The sequence below is a fragment of the Ictidomys tridecemlineatus genome, chromosome 11 (assembly GCF_052094955.1).
Source record: "Ictidomys tridecemlineatus isolate mIctTri1 chromosome 11, mIctTri1.hap1, whole genome shotgun sequence".
Classification (NCBI taxonomy): Eukaryota; Metazoa; Chordata; class Mammalia; order Rodentia; family Sciuridae; genus Ictidomys; species Ictidomys tridecemlineatus.
In genome coordinates this window covers 36,824,548-36,848,798 of record NC_135487.1, presented here as the reverse complement: position 1 = coordinate 36,848,798, position 24,251 = coordinate 36,824,548, and the positions used below count along the sequence as shown (strand labels likewise).

Below are 24,251 nucleotides of genomic sequence, written 5' to 3'. Positions count from 1 at the left end.
CCTTATCAATTAAAAACTGGGGCTGAGGTTGTGGCTCAGCGATAGACCACTTGCAGTTGCCTAGCACATGTGGGGCCCTGGGTTCCATCCTCAGCACCCCATAAAAATAAATAAATAAAATAAAGGTGTATATATAAAAAGAAACTTTAAGAGTTTCATTTTTCATATGAATTGAAGCTCAGCAAGGCTAAATGACTTATCCAAGGTCTCATAGTTAATAACTAACAGAAGTAGTCTAGAACCTGGACTTTTAAATATTATAATGTTAAATTTGTAAAGGCAGTTTACAAAGTATGTTCACATGTCATCTCGTCTCCACAGGAATTTTACAAATGATGAAGTAATGACTCTAAGACATGAATAATGTTCCACAAATCACATACCTGACAAGATGTGGAACTGGGATATGAAGTAATGTTATTGACTTTCAATTTAGAAAATTTTCCACCAATTGCTATTGATATTCTAAACTTAAAAATTTGGGAATATATTTTCATCTAATATATCTACAGTTAAGCACATGTGCATATGTGGATATTCAAACATATATAAGCACATGTATCTTTTTGTTACTATATGAATGAATACATAATCATTTGGATCATATAATTATATAATAGCATATATTAGTATATAAGCATAACAAAATGTGAGAATTTTCTAAAAAATAAGCAAATCATTCACTATGTCCTTAACAAAAACTATATTTATATAATCAAATTTTGCCTCATTAGAAAGTTGGTATTTATGACATTGACCTAGTCATAAAATTTTAATCTAAAAATAATCTGTTTTACCATATGGTATGCTTTCCCCAAAGCAAATTTGTTTAAAATATTTCTCCATGCAATTTCTGGGTTCCATGTGTCCTTTGAGTTCTTTATTGAGGGATATTAAAGTATGGTATAAAGATAGAGTTTGGCAACCCATGACTCTTTTTGTTATTTGTTTTTATTAATCATACATGACAGTAGAATGTATTTGTGTGTGTGTATGTGTGTGTGTGTGTGTGTGTGTGTGTATGTGTGTGTGTGTATATATAAACTTTCTCATTCTTCCAGTTGTCCATGATGTAGAATTACATTGGTCATGTAATTATAGATGCACATAAGAAAGTAAGGTCTTATTCATTCTATTTTCTCTCCTATTCCTTTCCCCTTTTCTTCCCTTCTCTTCATTCCCATTTGTGTAATCCAAAGTACTTCTATTCTTCTCTACCCACCCCCATTTGTGGGGGTTTTCTGATGTATCTCCATTCTGCTTTCCATAATAGCACCAATTTGCAGTCCCCCAGTAATGTATTAGTGTACCTTTTTGCCCACATCCTTGAAAACATTTATTGTTACTTGTATTCTTGGTAACTGCCATTCTGAATAGAGTGAGATGAAATCTCTGTATTTTTAACTTGCATTTCCATAAATGTTAGAAATGTTGAACATTTTTTCATATATTTGTTGATTGATTGTATTTCTTCTTCTGTAAGGTGCCTTTGAGTTCCTTTACCCATTATTAATTTTTTTGATATTAAGTTTTTTGATGTCTTTGTGTATCCTTGAGATTAATTCTCTATCTGAGCTGCAGGTGGCAAAGATTTTTTTCCCATTCTGTAGGCTCTCTCTTCACATTCTTGATTTTTTCCTTTGCTGTGAAGAAGTTTTTTAGTTTAGTAAGAAAAATGGCATGATATTGTAACTAAAACAGACATGTAGAACAATGGTACACAATAGAAGACACAGAGACAAATCCACATGAATACAGTTATTTCATACTAGACAAAGGCACCAAAAACATACATTGTAGAAAAGATAGCCTCTCAACAAATGGTGCTGGAAAAACTGGAAATTCATGTATAGCAAAATGAAATTAAATCCCTCTCTCTCACCCTGCACAAAACTCAAAGTTTATCAAGGATTTAGGCATTAGACCAGAGACCCTGTGCCTAATAGAAGAAAATGTAGGCCCAAATCTACATTATGTGCACTCAGGAACCTAATTCCTTAATAAGATTCCTAATGCACAAGAGGTAAAATCAAGAATCAACAAATGGGATGGAATCAAACTAAGAAGCTTCTACACAGCAAAGGAAACATTTAAGAATGTGAAGAGACAGCCTACAGAATGGGAGAAAATCTTTGCCACCAATTTTGAATCTTGATTATAATGTGGACTTTGAGCAAATAACTTTTATTTAACATTGTTCTCTAAGCATTAGTAGTGTAATTTGCTAAAAATAAGCAATTTTTTGCCCTTTAAACTTTTTCCCTCTAATTTACTTTTTACATAGTTATCAAAATGATAGTTCTGAGGTATTATCTAGATCATGTCATTAACCTCCTTAAAAACAATTCGAATTCTCCTTTGCTTTAAGGATAATATAAAAATTCTTTAGCCTGACTCTCAAACCTCTTTATAACATATCTTTCTAGTTTTGTACATAACTTCCCCAACCCTCAGTATATTTAAGTGGCACTTCAGCTCAAATTCATGTAGTTATTAATAGTTTCAAGCTTAGAACCCATATTCTCTGACATTAAGTTCAATACATTTTTTTATTTTAACATAATCTCCAATTGGAACATCTAGAAGTAACTTATTATTGAAACTTATTCCTATTTGTAACTCCATGCTTGGTATTTGATCTTTTTTATATTGAATAATAAAAATAAATAAACTAATGTTTGTTTTTGTGGTACTCTACTAGGTGCTGCATAGTATAAGTAAGATATTGTGCTTCCATTTAAGGATCTGAAATTTTAGTAGGAGAGATAAAGAGACAGAGACAAATAAAAAATCACTCTAAGATAGATCTGACACTCTTCTCTGATATAATGTAATATTTATCACAGAACAAGGACAGAAACAGTTATTGGGCTGGAGAGGAGGTAGGAAAGATCAAAGAATTGGGAATCAAAAGGCCTGGACTCTGATTCCAATCCTGTGATTAACTTTCTATATGACCTCAGATAAATCATTTCTTTTTCTAGGCCTCAGTTTAGCCATCTAAAAATGATGTGGTTGAACTAGCTAGGTGATGTGTCAGATTTAATTAAATTTTAATATTATCATCACCCTTATAGCTAACATTGAAGACTCTTCAAAACCAAAAATAACCATCATTAATTGAATGCTTCACATATATCTAATCCTCACAATAACACTATGATATATGTATTATCATCATTATCCTCATTATAAAGTGTTAGGAGTTGAAGTAGGTAAAGTTTAAGTAAGTGATAGAGCTGCGATTGGATGGAGACTTTGTGTTTCTTAAACTTGTCCTTTTCCCCAACATTCTTCACAGCTTCTCAAAGACACTTGTGTTTACAGCAGTGGTGTTCAGGCCTTAAGCTCCACAGAAATTGGGGTATTAACTTCGCCATAGATTACTTGGTTATATTCCTTTGATCTAATAAATAGTGCAAACACATTTTCATTGAATCTTATCATTGACAGATGCTGTGATTCTCAGAATCAATACCCATCATCTTTCCTTCTAGATAATCGAACTTAAAAATGTTTAAGAAGCTAATGTGCATATTGTTGATGACTTTTTCAATTCTATACATTGGAGCATGGTCCATTTACTTGTTTTTTAGAAGCATGATTTACAGTGTAGACAAACATTCATTTTTATCATTTTTATTTGTTCTTACTAGTTATACAAGGCAGTTGAATGTATTTTGACATATTATATATATATGGAGTATAACTTCTCATTCTTCCAGTTGTACATGATGTAGAATTACATTGGTCATGTAATCATATATGCACACTGGAAAGTAAGGTCTGATTCATTCTACTATCTCTCCTATTCTCTTTCTCCTTCCTTCCCTTTATTCCCATTGTCTAATCCAAAGTACTTCTGTTCTTCTCTACCCACCTCCATTTGTGAGTTAGCATCCACATATCAGAGAGAACATTAGGCCTTTGGTTGGGGGAATTAGCTTATTTCACTTAGCACAATAGTCTCCAGATCCATCCACTTACCAGCAAATGCCATAATTTTATTTCTCTTTGCCTGAGTAGTATTACATTGTGTATATATATAAAATTTTCTTTATCTGTTATTCTATTGAAGGGCACCTAGGCTGGTTACATAGTTTAGATATTATGAATTGAGTTGTTGTAAACATTGATGTGGCTGTGTCACTATGATATGCTGATTTTAAATCCTTTGAGTATAAACTGAGGAGTGGGATAGGTTGGCTAAATGGTGATTCCATTTCAAGTTTTCTGAGGAATATCCATACTGCTTTCCATAGTGGTTGCTTTAATTTGCAGTTCCTAGAAAACAGTTTCAGGCAAACTGATCTTATCAAAATAAATAATATGAATGGAACAATTTTAATTTTTCTCATATATTTCCTATTGATTTATGAACTCTTATTATATTGGTAATCAAATGGATTCCTCAATATAAATATGAATTGAATACAATACTGTACTCTATGGATTTATATGAATATATGTCTGTTTGTAAACACAATTTATACACACATACATTTAAACTCTTGAGTAGAGATGTATAGAAATATCTTAGAGATATTTCTTTAACTTTCAGTGTTAATATTCCTTCAAAAGTGCTTTCACATATATAGTATTTGAATCATAAGGCCTTTAAGATCCATCCTAATAAAGATATTCTATTCTGTGATTTTACTTCTCTTTTGAGAGTCACAAGTTATTAATAATCCTACTAATCCTTTCCCTAAACTATAGTGCTTCCCCTTTATTTTCTATGTATGATTTTATTCAAGTCTTGTATAGATCAGCCAAGCTGCAGTCATGCTTGGAGGCAGGCTCAGAGATTAGGGTTGCTGAATCTGAGCTGCATTTGGCAAGATCCAGTGAAAGACAAGCAGAATTCCTTTCCAGACATACACAGGACTATGTTGGAACCATGAAGAACTCCCTGTGAAATTTATTCTTTGCAGCTTGGGCTTCACCATCAGGTCTAGGAAAACATGTTGATTACTTAGATCAAGTCTACCCCATCCTAACCAGGGAGGGAAATCCTCATTCATAAATTGCTTTTGTGATAAACATCAAGACATTTTTTATAACCTCTTCCTACATGACTTCTGTCATTTGACATTGTCAATCACTTATCCTTTCCCTCTCCTCTCATATCTTGTCTGTCAATATTCTATCTTAGTTTTCCTCTTGTAGCTCCATCTAGACCATCCCATTCTCCTTCTTGAGCTTTTTTTTTTTTGAAGACCCTAAAGCATTAGGATTTCCTAGGATTCCCATCTGCTGTCTTTACACAATCTCCTTGCTCTTTTCATTTACACTGTTTAATTCCTATAACCTCAACTACCATCTACAATTTAATGCCTTTTGAAACTATCATTTATGTCTAAAATTTTTTATGATGTTCAAGTCCACATTCCTAAATATCTACCAGCCAGGGGAGAGGACAAGAAGAATGTTCTTGTTAGTTCTTGGTGGGGATAAAAGTATAATAATGGGGAAGCTTTAGCATTTTTTAGTATGAGTGTGAATATTTAGAGGGTATTATACACAGTTTGTGCCTCTCCCCGTCCCACATGTTAAAATTTAGTCCTCAAAGTGATGATATTTGAAGTTGGGCCTCTTGAAGATGATTAGTTCAAAAAGGTAGAGCTCTCATGAGTGGAATTAGTGTCCTTGTAAAAGAGATCTGAGAGCTAGTTCATTCTCTTTTATACAAGAAAGTGGTGTTCTACAACCTGGATGAAGCCCTCAATAGAATCCTTCCAAGCTGGTAGCCTGATCTTAGTCTTCCAGCCTCTAGAACTGAGAGAAATAAATTTCTGTTTTATAAAGGCTATCTATTCTATGGTCTTTTGTTAAAGAAGTCTGGCCTGACTAAGAAACATCAATTTGATTTCAGTGTTGCAGATTGTGTTTATGAAAATAAAAAAATAACTAGCATAAGAGAGGAATTTAACATATTTGAATGAATGCATGAGTGAATCAATGAATTATAGGAACTGAAAGGTTAGTGTAGTCATTATAGTTATCATGGTCATCATTATCATCATACGGTTCGAAACATTTAGCTTTCAGAAGTATCTTAGATTATAACAGGCGACATAGTTTAATTCATATTTTCTATGTGGTCAAGTAGATCTGGGAAAAGAAAGATATTTTTCCAGGTTTTTGCAGCTTGTAAGAAAGATGAAAAATCAGGAAAGTTAGAACTGAACGGAACTGACTTTACCCACTATTCCAATAGACCCCTTATGGTTTTGAAATCATTCTACCTTCTGATTAATTGGTGGCAGCAACTGATATAGAGGAAAGTTTATAGCTGGGCTCAGATTCTGGCCCTTCTATTTTCCTGACATTACTCAACTCATGGACTTGTTAAAGTGAAGAGTGTATGTATACTACTGAGCATAAACTTTGACACATAGAAAGTGCTCCTTCTCTTCATCATATTTGGCCTGTGTCCCCTTAGCTACTGAGGCTAAAAGGATTGTAGAACCTTTTAATTTCACTGGTCTGAAGAGTAATTGGTTTTTAAAACACGTAGGAGGAAAATATCATGTGAAAAAAAGTTAAGAGCATATTGTCTTCAGCGTGAGCACAAACTGAAAATAGATTGCTGCATGAGACTTTCTAGGTGTGCTTGGGAATGCAGCCTACCGAGCACAACATGGCCCTATCCTGGGGCTCTGCCAGCTCTGCCCAGATCTCTCCCCATGTGTGGGACAGGTACATCTGTGCTGATGGCCCAATATTATGCATCTATAGAAGTTCAAGCCAGTTTGTATTCAACAAGTTATAGAAAGGACTGCAGACAGTTCTGGGTGCTGCAGAATAATGTTTCTCCATCTAAGTACTTGGGATCCAGTAGAAAATCTGTTGATCCAGTGGAAAATCCTATCTGTAGAAAATTTTGTCGACCTAGTTTCAGGAGAAAAGTGCTCTCATTGTTCTGCCTGTTTTCCTCCTGCCTCGACCTCTTTTTTTTTCCCCTCAGATCCCTCCTTTTTCAGTTGAGTTTGAATTTATAAGACTAGAATAGTCTTCAATTTGAGAGTTTGTGAAAATGAAGCAAGAATTAAAGACAGGTAGTCAGTGTAGATGGGTAATCCCATTGGATTGAGGAAATGGAGGCCAGATTGGGGTCTGAGAAATTGAAGACATCCCCTGTTAATGCCTCCAGAGCCCTTTGATTACCAAGATTACTCACCTATACTGCCCCTCCTAGAAGGCTGTTAATGAAGCACCCCCAGAGCAGACATGGAGCTGCTAATTAATGCCCCCTGGGCTGCTACCTGCCTGAATCACTCCATCTGACCCTTTCCCCCTGCCTATGTGCTTCTCATCTTTTGGTCATACACCAGCATCTCCTGGGCCTAGTCACATATGCAGGAAGGAAAGAGATAAGGGGGAAGAGTACAGGAGAACAAAGAAAATCTAAAATGTATAAAAGGGGCTGGACTGTTTCTACTTCTTGGGATACCTAGACAGTAGCTATGGCCCCCTTCTCTTTTTGGGGAGAAGTCTGTGTTAGTATTTTTATAATAAAACTTGTTTTCTACTCTTGCCTCATTTGCTTCTCTAATGTTCAGACTTCAACATTTGACGAAGCAGAACTCAGTCACTGATAACTGGCAGAATCAGTATTATTATCCACTTGTGCAGAGAAGCTGAAATTGTTTAAAAGAAAATCAGAACTTTCATTCATTAGGAGGAAGTAAAGGTAGATTTATTGATTTTCTTCCTTGTTTTCTTATTTAATTTTTATTGTAACATTCTGAAAAATATATTTTATTGTAACATTCTGAAAAATATATTAGTGTCTTTTAATAAATAAGAAATTCAGTATTAATAATCAGTGATTTTAATAACTTAAGAAAGGTTATGAAGATAGCAACTCCCAGAGTAAGATTTTAATGTAGGTCCATCTGACTTCTGTTTCATTATGAATTCTCTAAGTAGCTGTATAACCTGTCTTCTTCCCTTTCCAGCTGAGCCCTCTGTGAGGTCTAGGTCTCAGGGTTGTGTTTGTTCCTGTATTCTCTAAGGAGATACAAATTATACTTCCAGCCCCAAAATTATACTTCCTCTCTTTCCCCAAATCAAATCCTGGTACACCAAGATGTTATTAAGTTGCAGTGAGATTTGCAACAGAAAAGTGTTGGTAGTGAATAAAGGAAAGAGAAAGGGAGAGGGAAAGGAGGATGAGGAGAGAAGAAGACAGGGAAAGGAAGGGATTTAGAATGAGATTTGTATTAACCCCTGGAATGTGACTAAGCGTTTGTTGTTTAACTTCCATATGTCTTAATTTCCGCATTTCACAGTAGGGAGACTAATTTCTGTTTTTAATGCCTCACAAGGTTAGTGTGAAATCAAAGAAGACATAGACATAAATGTATTTTACACATTACAAAGGGCTTTACAATGAATAATTACTAATTTACCACTATTGCAGATGTACTGATAATATTTATACCACATATTAGAAATAAAATAGTATTTTGACATACATCTTTCCTTCTTCCTTGCATCTCATTATTTTGTCTATACAGTATTATTCTATTGCTAAAATATCCTCTATTTGTGTGAGAATTCTGGGCACTGAGCATTGAGGTTCTAGAATAGGGGTTGGAAGACGCAACCTCTTACCTGAGGCTATTCTAACCCTAAAATCAGGAAAAGGAGTAGAACTGCAAAACTGGAGCACAGTGTAGAGTCAGAGTCTGATAAGCCAAAAATAAGCCAAGTATCTGAGAATGTGACCTCAGTAATGTGAAAGTCTGCAGGATGAACCAAGTGTAGGCTGAAGCAATATCTTGGTATAGGCTTGGCTATTTGCAGTCAGATATTTCTTTGCAACATTTAAAAACGGGCTTGGGTTACAATAGAGAGTAGATAGCTGTTTTCATTTTGATGTATCCCATCTGACTATGAAACTGCTTCTTCAGATATGTCTCATAAATCTCTTTTTCAGGCAGTGAGCAGTGATGGTCTGTAGAATTCTTAGAGCTCTATAGTGTCCAAATATGTATATATATTCAAAGTTGCCATGTTTTTTGGTTTCATTAAAAGTGTATGTGTGAGTGTGTGTGTGTTTGTGTGTGTCTTTTAAAGACAAAATAATCAAACTTATTTTTTTTCCCTTGTGAGAGAGTTCTACTTTACTTTGCAGACATTGCATCAGATGTAATGTTCCCTTTCTTACTACCTGTGTACATATTTATACATATTAGTTAGGGTTCTCAAGAACAACAGTATGTAGGTATACAATAAGAGATTTATTATGAGGCATTAACTCACATGATTATAGAGGCTGACAAGTTCCAAATCTGTACATGGCAAACTGGAGAATCAAGTGAGTCAGTGGTACAAATGAAGTTCAGAAATAGTAACTAGAGAACTTCCTCTTGCTAGAGGAGGCCGGTGTCTCCAGTTGTGCCATACTTCAACTGATTAGATGTGGCCCACCCACATTGTAGAGTATAATTTTCTTACATATAGTTCACTGACTTATATGTTAATCTCAACCAAAAATGGCCTCCAAGTTGATACATAAAATTAACCCTTATAATATATAAAATAAAGTTTATATAATAAGATCCATGCATTTATATAATAGGATTACATTGGTTTGTATACATACATGCATGCATTTATATATGCATATGTCATATTGAGTAATGTATGGAAAATATATAGAATCAGATCAAGAAAAAAAATGATTTGTAATTTTACCACAGATTTGCATTATTTTGGTACTTTTATTCTAGTCTTTTAGAATCACGCTTGTAATTATATTACTGGTATTATTTTTTATCCTGAGTTATAACAATTATTATAATTATATAAACTTTGCCATATTATTTAAAAAATCTATAAAAGTACTACATTATTTTATCTTATGTAGTATAAGACTTTTTTGCAGTCTGTTTTTGCTTTATAATTTAAATTATTGTCGATTTTCTCTATTATAAATAATGCTTAAGTGAACATATTCATGAATAAAAATCTATCTGCATTTGACTTTTGTTTTATATCACATTTCTTGATAAGATCATTGAGTCTGAGTGAATGGATATTTTGCCAAATGTTGCATTGGTTTTAAATAGGATAATTGGAGCAAAAGGTTTAAAATGCTTCAATGACTCTTTTTCTATTACTAGTGGAATTTTTATCCTATTAGAAAGGAAAAAAGATATTTAAAGAGTCACTGGAAAATAATAAAATCTCTAGAACAGTATCCTGTTAGCATTTTAATAGGTTTTAGGTATTTAAACTCATTTTTCCAGAGTGTTTACTACTCCCTCTGTGGAAGCTTTTTATAAGATTGTTCTAAGATCCCACTGGCCAATTTTAGGAAATCATTGATAGCTTCCATTGTTTGGGTGGGGACTTAGGAGTCCAGTAAAGGATGGTGGTGGTTTTGAAGGCTGCTTACACAAAAACTACTATCTTTGCTTTATATATCTATAACTGGTCCTGGAAGTGAGTCTCCTTTCTTCCTCCAATACGATGCTTCTAAATATGCAGGTGATTATCAAATATGAATTGGAGAGGGTTTTTGTCTCCCCAGAATACTGCATCATGTATTGAAGCATTCTGACAGAAATGGAAAATTTGATGAACATCTTGTGTTTTAACTGTTCCACACACCCATGATATTCAGAGAATGCTCTGGCATGGATGTGAGGCCAAACTCTTGCCTCTTATATCTGAAAATTGGCAAGCTTTGGATTAGAGGATCTCCTTGTGTTTCAAAAGTAAACTGTCATCAAAAGGAAAATAGGGTAAAGAAACCAACTGTAAAAGTCAATCCCCTGGAGGCTGGAGGGAATGGCAAGGAGGGCAGTAGTAGTGGCATCAAGGTCACTGGAGTTCTTATTGACTGTATGCCAGGAACCATGGCTCACATCATGAGCCTGTGGAGTGTATGTGTATTACTATCCCCCATTTTGCAGATGTTGGAATTAAAACTTAGTGTGACTTACACAGTCACACTAGTAGAAACAAAAGTTTATCCAATTTTGCCTACTTCTGTAGCTGGCCTTGCCCAGGACCAGAGAAATTATCTTCTTTAATAATGGAAAGCAGATAAAATGGAAACTATGAAGATGGGAAATACAATATGGGAGAGCCTCTCTGATCGCTCTGATTTTCTCTGTGAAGTAGAATGTTGGGGTTCTGAATTTAGAGAAGGAAGGAGTGCTTTTAAGAAAATGAATGTAGAGATGAGGTTGGCTTCGGATTATCTAAATACTAATTTTAACAATTATGTGAAAAGCCATTGAGAGGAAGGACAAAATCTGATTAAATACTGACAAAAGGAATTCTGCAGACCCAAGCACACAGGTGAAGCTAGAGGCTAAGGATGCACAGTACTTTCAGCTACCCAGTGAACACAAACTCCTGTGGCAGGAGGTACTGGTAGATTGCAGATGGAAATCCCAGGAAGTGGAATTTGGTAGCCCCTAGATCTATATGATTGAAGTAAAACAGTCCTTTAAAACAACAACAACAAAAATAAGAAGAGATGTTCATTGACTTATAATGAGGATATGTCCTGATAAATGCATCATAAATAGAAAATATATTAGGCCAAAAATGCACCCAATCTACAGAAATTTATATTTTAGCAATATAGTAAACTGTAGGGTATCAGTTCTTTACCCTTAGGATTCCACAGCTGATTGGGAGCTGTGGCTTGCTGCAGATCCCCTGCATTCTGAGAAAGTATCATATTGCATATTACCAGCCTAGGAAAAGATCAAAATTCAAAACTGGAAGTAAAGTTTCTGCTGGCTGCCTTCTACTTTTATAGCATCATAGAGTCTAAAAACTTGACATAAGTCATCATAAATGGGGACCATATATAATTGACTTCACATATATTTTCCAAACTATAATTTGGTTAAAATATATTTTCCTGATATTTGTCAGTTAGGTTTTGTTTTATTCATTTTAAAGAAATTAATAGAAGTTGACAAAAATTATTAAAGGCAAGTGTTATGGCTTGGATATGTCATGTCTCTTAAAAGCTCATGTGTGAGACAATTCAAGAACTTTCAGAGATGAAATGATTAGATTGTTAGAGTTGAAACCTAATCAGTGGATTAACCCATTAATATAGATGGGTAATAGCTGTGGGTGGGTAGGGTGTGGCTGAAGGGAGTATGTAACTTGGGGTGTGACTTTGGGGTTTATATTTTGTCTTTTGTGAGATGAGCTCTCTCTGCTTCCTGGATGTAATCTTCTAAGCTGCTTTCCTCTGTCATGCCCTTCCCCAATGATATTTTGCCACACTGTGGACCCAGAGCTGGCTTTAGCTAACCATGTACTGAACCTCTGAAACTGTGAGCCAAAATAAACTTCTCCTCTTCAGTTGTTCTTGTCAGATGTTTTGGTAACAATATAAATCTGACTGAAATAGCAAGTAAAAATTTGCAATACTAAACCATGACACAAAAAAAGCTAGTTCATTATTAACATCAGCTAATTAAACAAACAAAACTATGGTAGACTTTGGGAATATAAATTAATAAAGATACATAAGGATGTACTATCTTCAAGGGTTTATAACCTCCTACATAGAAGTAAACAGATGATTACAGTATTTATGCTATAGTGCTAATGGAGAAAGTACAAGGGAATATTAGTTTCTACTGACTTCTATCATTCCATAGACTGGATGCCTTGAGCAGAAATTTACTTTCTTACAGTGGATCCTAGTAGTTCATTGTCAAGGTACTGGCAAATTTTGATCTCTTTAGGGCTGTCTTTGTACTAGAAAGACATCCTAACATCTTAGATGTTTTTCTAGTTATGTTCTTTTTTAAATTTTAATTTGATTTTTTAAATACATGACAGCGGAATGCATCACAATTCTTATTACACATATAAAACACATTTTTTCCTATCTCTGTTTGTATATAAAGTATCAATTCATGTCTTCATACATGTACTTTGGATGATGATGTCCATCACATTCCACCATCATTGCTAGTTATCTAGTTATGTTCTATGCCTTTTCTGTTTGTGAGCAAGACCCTGGGGCAAAATAAAAAATTAAAAAAGGACTGGGAATGTATCTCAGTGGGAAAGCACCCCTGGTTTCAATCTCCAATAGAGAGAGAGAGAGAGAGAGAGAGAGAGAGAGAGAGAGAGAAGGAGAGGTGGAGAGATGTATGGAGAACTAGTGTTTTGGCTAGAGAAAGACAAGAAAGTGAGTAAAACTAATTTATAAATTGGAGAGACTTGAGCATGTTCATATATTGATGGCAAGGAGACAGTATAAAAGGAAAAAGAATGTGATTGCCATTGTTTTGTCATCTTAACCAGTTTGTTTTTTTATCTACTCTTGACCCAGTTCTGTATCACCAGTTTTACCTGTGTGTAGTGAAAGCTGGGTAATTGTACTATTATGAGTTATTTGTTATTATTGAAGTTCCTGGCACAATAAAGAAGAATCTTTCAAGAAATCAGGGTCCTGACTTTTGTGGGTTTCTGGCCTGTAAGGGTCTAAGGAGGGAAATAATTCAAGAGAGGAGCATTGGTCTCTCCCATACCACATAAATACACTTATTTCAATGATTTCTGTCTTCGATTTTCTTCTGGTATCTTGGGCAAATGAGAGAAATGTGATTCCCAAGAAGGACTTTCCTTCTTTCTTTTGTTTGTTCATTTGTTCTTATTGGTACATATTGATTATAAAGGATAGTAGATTTCTTTCTCCCTTTGTGTGTGTGTGTGTGTGTGTGTGTGTGTGTGTGTGTGTGTGACTTATTAAACCCAGGGGCACTTAATCATTGAGCCACATCCCCAGCCTTATTTATTTATTTATTGAAACAGGGTCTCACTAAGTTGCTTAGGGTCTTGCTATGTTGCTAAGACTGGCTTTGAACTTGTGATCCTCCTGCCTCAGCCTCTCAAGCTACTGGGACTAGCAAGAATGATGAGTTTTATTGTGGCTCCTTTGTAGATGCATATAATGTCATTTGATCAATTTTACTCCCCACTACTTATCTTAACCCTTTCTCCTCCCACCTCCTGATTCTCTTCTTCTACCCTAGTGGTCTCCTTTCTACATTGATGAGATCCCCCTTTCTGCTTCCCTAGCTTCCATTGAAAGAAAATATATGACATTTGTCTTTCCGAGCCTGGCTTAGCTAGGTTAAAATGATGCTCTCCAGTTCTATCCATTTCCTTGAAAATGACATAATTTCATTCTACTTTATGGTAGAATAAAACTCAACTGTATATATAAACTGTATATATATATATATATATATATATATATATATATATATATATATATTTGCATTTTCTTTATCCATTCACCTGTTGACATGTATGCTGATTCCATAACTTTATTATTGTGAATTATGCTATGATAAACATGGGCATGCATGTATCGACTCTAAAATATGTTCTTTTAATTTTCTAAATAAATACCAAGGAGTGGTATAACTAAGTCATAGTAGTCTTATTTTTATTTATTTGTCTATTGAGGCACCTCCATATGGATTTCTATTTCTATTTATTTATCTACTGAGGCGCCTCCATATTGATTTCTATAGAGGCTGTACTAATTTACATTCTCATCAGCAGTGTATAAGAGTTCCCCAGCCCTTCCCACCACTGCCTGCTCAAGTGCATTTATTTTTATATGTATTATTTTTAAATGTTTTAAATTGGTTTTACTTTTAAATACATGAAAGTGGAATGCATCACAATGTATTCTTGGCAATTGCTATTTTAACTGGAGTGAGATGGAATCTCAGTATAGTTTTGAATTTCCCTAATGGCTAAAATGTTGAACATTTTATCCATATAATTATTGGCCATTTGTATTCTTTTGAGAAGTGTCCATTTAGTTCATTGCCCATTTGTTAAATTGGTTTTATTGTTTTTTGGTGTTGAGTTTATTGAGTTTTTTATAAGAAGGCTTTATTTCTTGACAGAATGCCAAGTTTAATGGCAGTAATTGTATACTGAGCTCTTCCTCTTTAGAGGAAAGCTAGAGCATGTTTGCATTTGCTCATTCACTCATTTAACAACTATTTATTGAAGTCCTATTTTTATATTAGGAGCTGGCTAGACTGAAGAAATGGATGGTATTTCTTTCTCTAAGTATAAAATTCAAGTTTGAGTTTGCTAATAGTGAGGACAGGGAGAGGGATCCAGAAGTGATATAGGTGGAGACATTTGAAATGTTGGAATATAATTTTGATCTGCTTTTACACATGGTATTACATTTTGGATAATTATATACTTAAGTATTCTCAGAATAAATATTACTCAAACATCTGGGTATAGCACTATTTATTTAATATATTAAATGCAGTTTCCTATTTCATTTTTTGTTATTAAAATAATGCTGCATAGTTCCCATCCTAATTTCTAGTGTTCAGAAGAATTTCTTTTTCAATCTCAGCTATCTATGGTGACATCAGATTATTTCACTTCTCCCACTACTTAAACATATACACTCACATGCATGTGTTCATACACACACCATGTTTTGGGGGAGGACTTATAAACCAGTGCATATTTCCTAGAACACTATAACATTCTGTTTGTATTGTTCCCTGCATCTTCTGTCATTTGCCTTAGGAAGTGTGTGGTTGTCACATTCCAAGAAGATGGTTTGTGCTATTAACAGTACCTCTTACCTTTTTTTATTGCTATCTAACAGTTAAGTGTCTGGAAGATAGAGGTAGATAGGTGAAGATTATGTTGGGAAAACAGTATTCTCTCATAAAGTATCTCTAATACAGCAGAGGTTTTCAATTTTCTGGCTAATGAATAACTTGGTTGGTGTAGTCACTGAATCTCCAAGCCCTAGGTAAGAAGGGGTAGGACAGACAGATTGCAGGCTCTCTACCTATTTTCTTTCAATCAAGGGAGGTTGGGGAAGCTCTGTTTCATGAGATTATGCTGGAGAGGGACACTGATATAAATATAGATACACGTACACATTGATGATAAGTATGATTATATATGTGTCTGCATATGTATGTGATGGTATATATCACAGAAACACCATATTTTGGTATAATTTATATATTACTACCTGGGTATATATCATATCCTTTCTTTTTTTCTGTTGACTTCTTCCTTCTTTCTCTTTCTTTTCTCCTCCTTGTACTTCTCTCAACTTCATTCATGAATTATTTCATTCCTTTAATAGTTATTGGATACCTTCCATATTGCAGTTATTAAATCAATTACTGAGAATACAGATTAATAAAAGACCAGTTTGTTTTTGTTCAAGTTGATTCCTGTACCTAAATTATCACATTACAATATGTAAATGCTCTGATCAATATAGCTCGGGATACCATGAGCTCACACTGAACCCATGGCGTGGCACATAATAAAGGCTCAATTTATATTAATGATCCCTTAATGTGTACACATATTTCAGTACAAACATATGAAAGCAGACCCTTTTTCCCTTCAGGAGATGGATTAAGGTCATACCAAATAGCACTTCTGTGATAGCAAATGCATCTGTATTATGGCTCAGCTTACAGGGTGAAGTATGTCTGGTGTTTTTCTTCTTATGTCACTCTAAAACAGGGGCTCTGTTTGGAAAAACAGGCAAGATTGATGGTTTGACTTAATTTTTTTTCTTTTAGGATTTAGGAAGTTCCATTTTCTTTGAAGCAAAGCATTAGGCAGAGAGACCAGAATGACAATAAATACCTGATTTTCTTTACTGTGGGTCCAGGATCATCTGGGGATTGAAAATCAGAGTTTGCAGATATAAATGAAGCTACTCATTGACTCATCCCATCCTCCCTTCCGAGGCAAAGTATCTCTGAAACAAAATGCTACACCTAGTGAATTTTAAGTAATGCAGGAGCAGAGAGGTTAGGCTGACATACAGTGAATTGGTTGTACCAAATATATCTTTTCCATGGAAATTCTCAATTTTAGAACCTTTATAAAATGTTTTCTGATTCTCTTTCTTTCAGAGAGAGAGAGAGAGAGATGGGGTTGCATCTCATTTAAGTATTAAAATGTTAACCATTCATGATGAGTCTGGAATATGAAACAACAACAATGGGGGTATGGGAGAAGGCTGATCTTATGTTTCTTGGAGAAGCTTCTCTCTTTTAAGAACTGGATTTGGCCCAATGGGTAAAGCAGGATTGTTGAACATGAATTTCAGATCGATCTCTTGTCTCTGACAGTTACTGCATGAGTTCCAATCACATTAGCACCTCTTCAGCTTGAGCCAGAATTTATAGCATAAATTCAACATTTTTCAAATCTTAATCAACCCAGAGGTCATTCTCTTCAAAGTACAGTTTTGCTGCTGCCACTGGAAAAATCAATGGGAAGGGTTGATACTTTCCTGCTGCCACAGCACTAGACAAAATGAAATGCTCCAGAAAGGGCTGTTCCATTTTAGATATAATTCTTGAGAAATTTTTGTTTTAATGTCAGTGCCATTTTTGATCCCCAGTGTCTAAATCCTATCCAGGAGAAATAGTGCTGTCAGAAGTAGCATAATCAGACAAAAAGGAAGAGTTGAATTACTCCTCTTTGTTTAAACAGCTACCACTTCTATAGATTAAAGTCCTAACTTTTTGGTTTGTCATTCAAAACCCTTAACATATCATCTAATAGCTTTGTAATGTGTCTCACTGCCTGGCATGGAGAATTATTCAACAAATTTTGTTTGTCCAATTGAGTAAATGGATTGTCTGTCATGGGTGCATCCACATCAAACTTCTCTCTACATAGTAATGCACTTTTAAGCTTTCAAACCTGATTGACACACTGCTCTATGCATTTCTTTTCCTTTTCATCCATATCATCCCTTTGAGACCTGCTTCAGAGGTCACCTCTTTGAACCTTCTCTATGTACCACTACTATTATGAGAGCAATCATTTATACCTCAATTAACTATGTGAGTACTGTCATTCATTGAGTCCTACTGTAAGTCAGACTCAATTATAAGAGCTTAACTTACATTATTGAATTTAATCTTTTAACAATCATACAAGTTAGATATAATTAGTTTTTTTTTTCACAGAGGTAAGAATCAATGCTCATGACCTAAGTAACTTGCCTAAAGTTGAGCTGCTTATTATAACAATTACTTTGCACATAAGCAAAATACATATTTTACTAGAAACATATATTATTATTATTATAAAATAACGTAACCTCACGAAAGACATGGAGACTGCCAAAGAAAATAAAGATTAATAAATCACTTATAATTCTGGCACAGAGAAAACTAGTATTAACATGCTAGTGAATTTTCCACTTACAGTATTTCCTGTGTGCATATTATTAAGATGATAAATAAGCATGTTGGCAAGGCTGGTGTGTAGCCACTAAACACATGCTGCTCTTGAATGTGGCTCTTTGACTAAGGAACTAAAATTTTATCTTTCTCAGCATTGCCTCTTCTGGGCCTCAAGTATACTATATTAGTAGTTTAACTATTAAGAGAGCTATTGCTCCTACAAAAAATATACTTAGAGCTCTTACTCACACCAGCAATTTGTCTTCTCCAAATCCAGAGTAAGGTAACTTTAATTTATTTGAGATATAGTCCTTAAAGGAAAACATAAAAATCACTGGGAGGAGAAAAGACTTTCAAAACTGACTATATTTCCCCAGTAGGATAAATATGTATTCTTAGAGTTTAGTGAAAAATCTAATCCTTGAAAATAAATCCTGGCTCTGAGAATAACTTAACTAGATTGAGATCCAGTATCTATTAATTCATTACTCAGGATCCTGGAGTGGGTGTCACTAAAGAAATTATGATGGGGTCTAGGGAGAAACATGAGCCTAAAAGGGATTTATTTCATGGACCCAGGACTAAAATTCAGTAGGGAAAAGGAGTAAGCATTATAATTGCTCAACCAGGACTTTGGATATACTCTGAGTTAGGCCTTTAGCACAAATTATATTACTTTATTCTCTCTTTGATGCTCTGAAGTAAAGGTATTATCTCCCTTATAGAGATGAGAAAAATTGAGATAAAATAATCTGCTCCAAATTGCAAACATGTAGTAAATGTCAGTACCTGGATTTGAATCTGTCTATGTGACTCCAAAGTCTGTGTTATTTTATCAATACCACACTTCTGAGACTTCCTGAGTCTCACAATACAGCCAGATGTATCCTTTGCTATCATTTTGTGGAATGGCAGCCATATCAGTCTGGGTACATGTAAGAAGCAGGATCATGAGTGTTGGAGATATGTTAGTCATACTTCTGTTATTATAACAAATACCTGAGATAAATCAACTTACATAGAGAAAAGAGTTACTTTTTCCAAAATTTTGAAACCTTTAGTCTGTTTTATTCAGCTTCTTTGTTGCAGAGACCAAAATACCTGACAAGAACAATTTAGAGGAGGAAAAATTTATTTTGGCTTAGGATATCATAGGTCTCAGTTCATAGAATGACTGACTTACCCCACTGTCCTGGGACCAAGGTGATATAGAACATCATGGAGGAAAAGCATGGCAGTTGGAAGCTGCTTCCCTCTCTCCCCCTATGGCAGCAAAGAAGCAATAGAGGGGGCTGGGAAGATGCTACCTTCCAGGACACGCCCCCAGTGACTGACTTCCTCCAGCCATAGTTGCTACCCAGTCCATTCAAACTAAGATGATTAGGTTACAATTGTCCCAACCTAATGATTTCACCTCTGAATATTCCTGCAGAAACACAGGAACTTTGGGGGGAGCACCACAAATCCAATTCATATTCCCCCCTGCCTCCAAAAACTCATGTCCATCTCATAATGCAAAATATATTTACTTCATCTTCAAGAGCTTCACAGTTCCAACCTTACCCAAAAGTCCAAGATCAAAGTCTCCTCTGAAATACAAGGCAAACTCTTGGCTGTGAGCCACTATAAAAATAAAAAACAAGTCACACACATGCACACACACACACAATATGCTGGCATGGTGTAAACATTCCCATTCTAAAATGGAGGGATAGGGACATAGAGAGAAGGAATGGTGCCAAAGCAAGACAAAAAACACAGCTAGGCAAGCAGGTCTCATACCTCCACTCATAACACCTTGTAAAGAGTGTTGTGCATACAACTACCAGATGTTATTTCCAAAGGGTTTGGAAGTTCTGCCCCTTTGGCTTGTTGGTTGTAGTGCACATTGATTACTTTTAGCTTGACTCTCAGCAAGCAGCAACTTTTCAGGGCAGAAAATCCATGTTACTGGCACCTCTTAATTCCTGGGGTCTCCATTCCAGCTTTGACTTCACCTTTACAGCTCCACATATAACCCTCTCAAGGGCAGCTTTCAGAGATTTTGACCCTGCTATAATTTGCTTGGCATCCTAGGCCTTTCTTTGAAATCTCAGTGGAAGGCTTTATGACCTCTCAACTTTAGCATTCTGCATTCTTGCAGAACCAGTACCACCTGGAGGATGCCAAGGTGTTATGCCAGCTTACACAATGTCTGGGCCTCCTAGAATCATGGCTATCATTTTGTGGAATGGCAGCCATATCAGTCTGGATACATGTAAGAAGCAGAATCATAAGTGTTGGGGATATGTTAGTCATATTTCTGTTATTGTAACAAATACCTGAGATAGATCAACTTATGTAGAGGAAAGAGTTACTTTTTTCACAATTTTGGAGCTTTTAGTCTGTTTTAATCAGCTTCTGTGTTGCAGTGACCAAAATACCTCGGTGGATGAGCAACATGAAACAACTCTCCCCCATCCCCCACACCCATGCAAGGACTGTACCTCCACGATTTCTTTGCAAAGGAATTTTCCCTTTCACTTTCCTGAGTTTGCAATGGGTGTAGTCTTACAGATTCCTCGGATGCCCCTGAGGAAAGATGGCTTTTCTGTTTTCTCTGTGTAAAGGACTTAGTATCTCTTTAGGGGCTATAATTTCTTCACCAAGAACACTTTCCTTGGCCCTAGCTTTACATGTACTTCTCTAGCCAAACTGCAAGTTTTTAAAATTCTCTAACTATTCTGTCTTCCTTTCTATTCTTACAGTAAACTTGGCTAAAAGTTTCCACCAATATCATGTCACTGACTGAATGCTGTGCAGCATTTCAACTTTACCAGATTAATTAGTCCATCATTTTTAAATTAGCCTCACACAAACTTTCAGGACATGGAAAAAATGTAGCCAAGTTCTTTACTACAATATAAAATAAGCAGACTCTAGTCCCAATGGTATCCTCATTTCCTTCCAAAACTGCACGAACATGTTCATTACTATCTGCATTCTGGTCTTACTAGGTCCCACTGGAATCACCCATTAATCTCCACTTAGGACATTTTAAAACTTCCCCAGCCTTCATTTTTAAAACTTTCCAAATTCTTTCTGCAAACTAATTACAAAGGCTTCTGAGCCACATGGCCAAGTTAGTCACAAAAATGATCACACGCCTGGTACCAATTTCTGTTTTAATCAACTTTTGCATCATTGTGACCAAAAATCCAACAGATTTAACTTACAGGAGGAAAAGTTTATTTTGGCTCATGGCATCAGAGTTCTCAGTCTAAACCATAACATAATCCATGACAGATTGGCCTTGTTGCTTTGTGCCTATGGTGGTACACCATGGTTGTGGCTTGTAGCAAAATAAAGACATTTACTTCATGACTTGGACACAAGAGAGGGAGAGGGGAGAGGTCTAGTGTCCTTTTATCCCCTATGAGATCAAGTCCCCATTGACCTAAGATCCCCAACTACTCCCCACTTTTTAAAGTTTTCACTTTCTTCCAATAATGCCAAATGGGGGCTTTTAGACATTTGACATCCAAACTATACTAACAGTATAAGGGATTTGTTAAAGTAACTAGATTTTACATAATGGTTGAAGGGTATGGGGAAATAAAAGAAAGAGAGAATTGGAGGAGTAAAGAAGAATCGCCATCTCATCAATCTGATCTGAAGACAGATCAGTAGACAACAGTTGCTTTATGTAGCAACTGATTCTGTGAGTCTTCAGCCTTCAGTGATTCAGAGTCTTCTGGTGGTGGTTCTGAGGTCTCTGCTTAGCAAGGCCAAGAGTCAGGAAATGATCTAAACATATAGTAGTGGAAAGGAAGGACAAGATGGAATCTGCACAATCCCAGTGTCTGTAAACATCTATGCAAAGATCCTTCAGAGAATAATAGCTGCTGCTTTATTTCCACATTATAAATCTTTAACCAACTTTAACCTATATAGGAAAAATAATTCTGAGAAACATAATTTGGGCTTAACTTTGTTCTCCAAGCTGCCAGTTAGACATTTTTTGGAAGATTTCCAAACAGCTCTCACAATAAAACAAGACTTTCTGCAATGATTGAAATTTTCTATATCTCTACTTGTTATTAGAATAGCCAATAATCACATGCAACTATTAAGTTCTCTAAGGTGGCTAGCATGACTAACAAACTAAAATTTTAATTTGTTTACTTTAAATATCCACCTGTGCCTAGTGATTACTGTATTGGAAAAGCAGACATATATACAAGCACATTATGGCAGTACCTGAAGTTCAGATCAAGTTACAGCTTGTTTAGATGTTTAGATCAAGAACAGCTGGTGCTCAGAACAGAGCTTATCTATAGCATGTGCTCAGTAAATGCAAAAGATTCTCCTAAAATCACCTCCTTTTTATCTATATTACTTTTGGCTACCAGAACTCTCTCTTAATTAATGGAAATAACATCCACCTCTTTCCCAAATTCAAAACTCTAAGGTTATCCTTGACTTTTTCCAATCTTTCAGCCTACATTCAAGCATCAGATATTATTGATATAGTTTTCCAAATCTCTCTCAAATCTCTCTCTCCTTTCTGTCCTACTTCCTTGGTTCTCTTTAGGCCGTTGTCATCTTTCTAGATCACTTGCTAACATTCTAATTGGTTTCCCTAACTCCAGTCTGATCTCTTTTGGCTCATACTCTGTACAATAGCCAGCAATCTCATTTTAAAGTTCAAAACTTATCATTGCTGCTTAAACCCTTTAATGTTTTTTCACTGACCTCAGAGTCAAGTCCAAATTCTACCATGACCTACAAAGTCTTCTACTTCTTGCCTCTACCACCTTATCTATTTTCATCTCTGATCGTTCACTAGGATTGTATCCTTCAACTGTGCCCAAATATTATCAGTGCCCAAAGAGTACTAGACTCTGTCCTACCTCCATAACTTTGCACATTTATCAGCAAGGTATGCCTTATTTTAATTTAATTTATTTACTTTAAATATCCACCTGTGCCTAGTGATTACTGTATTGGACAAGCAGACAGATATACAAGCACACTATGGCAGTGTTCTTTCCTTCAAAGTACTATCCTTCACTACCACTTAGTAGTTAAGATGCAGCATATCTTCTCTTGGTGGCTTCCTTCACACCATAGGCAACTTTAGGGACCTTTTTGATGCTAATGTGAACTCTATGCCTCTTCCTTTTTCACTATCTATGAGCTCCTTACACAGGTAGACACTGTTATATTCCAAAGGGTCAAATACAGGATCTAGCACATGCCTGTTATGTAAATGAATGGTCTGAATCACTATGATATGTAATATGATATCAAGGTAGTTGCTAGTGGACCAAAAGACAAAAGGAATAGGGAATATTATAGGAAAATAGATTTTGCGGGCTGGGATTGGCAGCATAAAAGGCATTATAGAAAGAATATGGACTTTGAAGTTCTAATCCTAGCCCTACTACTTTCTTAGTAGTATATCTTGGGCAAATTATCAGATCTTTCTAAGCTTCAGTTTCTTTACCTATAGGAAAGGGAAAGAGTTGCAAGGAGCAATAATATTATATATGTGTATGTATCACCTAGAACAGGACCTGATAGATATAAACTTTAATGTCAATAATTTATTCGTTAGACATTTTTGAGTATGTCTCCATTGTTAGTGAATTTTTTCAGCAGCATTGTAATCTACCATTCTTAAGATATATTGCACACAAAATTCTATTTTTACTATAATTGATCATCTTCTGGTGCCAAAATACAGGGCAATTTGAGGCCTTCATTTCCTCCTATAAGAGAAGAGTGAACCTAAGAATGATTGAAGATGATTTTAAAGATTTGAGAGCATATTGAGCAGATCTTTTAGAATCTCAGAGCCCTTTTGAGAATGACAAGGTTAAATGGTAATCAAATTATTTTTGCTGCACAAACATTACTGTCCAAAATAGTTACTATTTTGTATCTCTGGCTACTTCCATCTGTAAAATTATTTTGTTTTCTTTCACAAACCATCCAGTAATGAATTAGACATACCAGAGAGCAGTACTCAAA

The 24,251-nt window shown here is 35.3% G+C and overlaps 1 protein-coding gene across 2 annotated transcripts in view; it reads left to right on the top strand.

Annotated features, from left to right (window-relative positions):
- Positions 1 to 24,251, top strand: part of Agbl4 (AGBL carboxypeptidase 4) — a 1,323,233-nt gene that overhangs the window by 480,267 nt on the left and 818,715 nt on the right. The window lies entirely within an intron of this gene.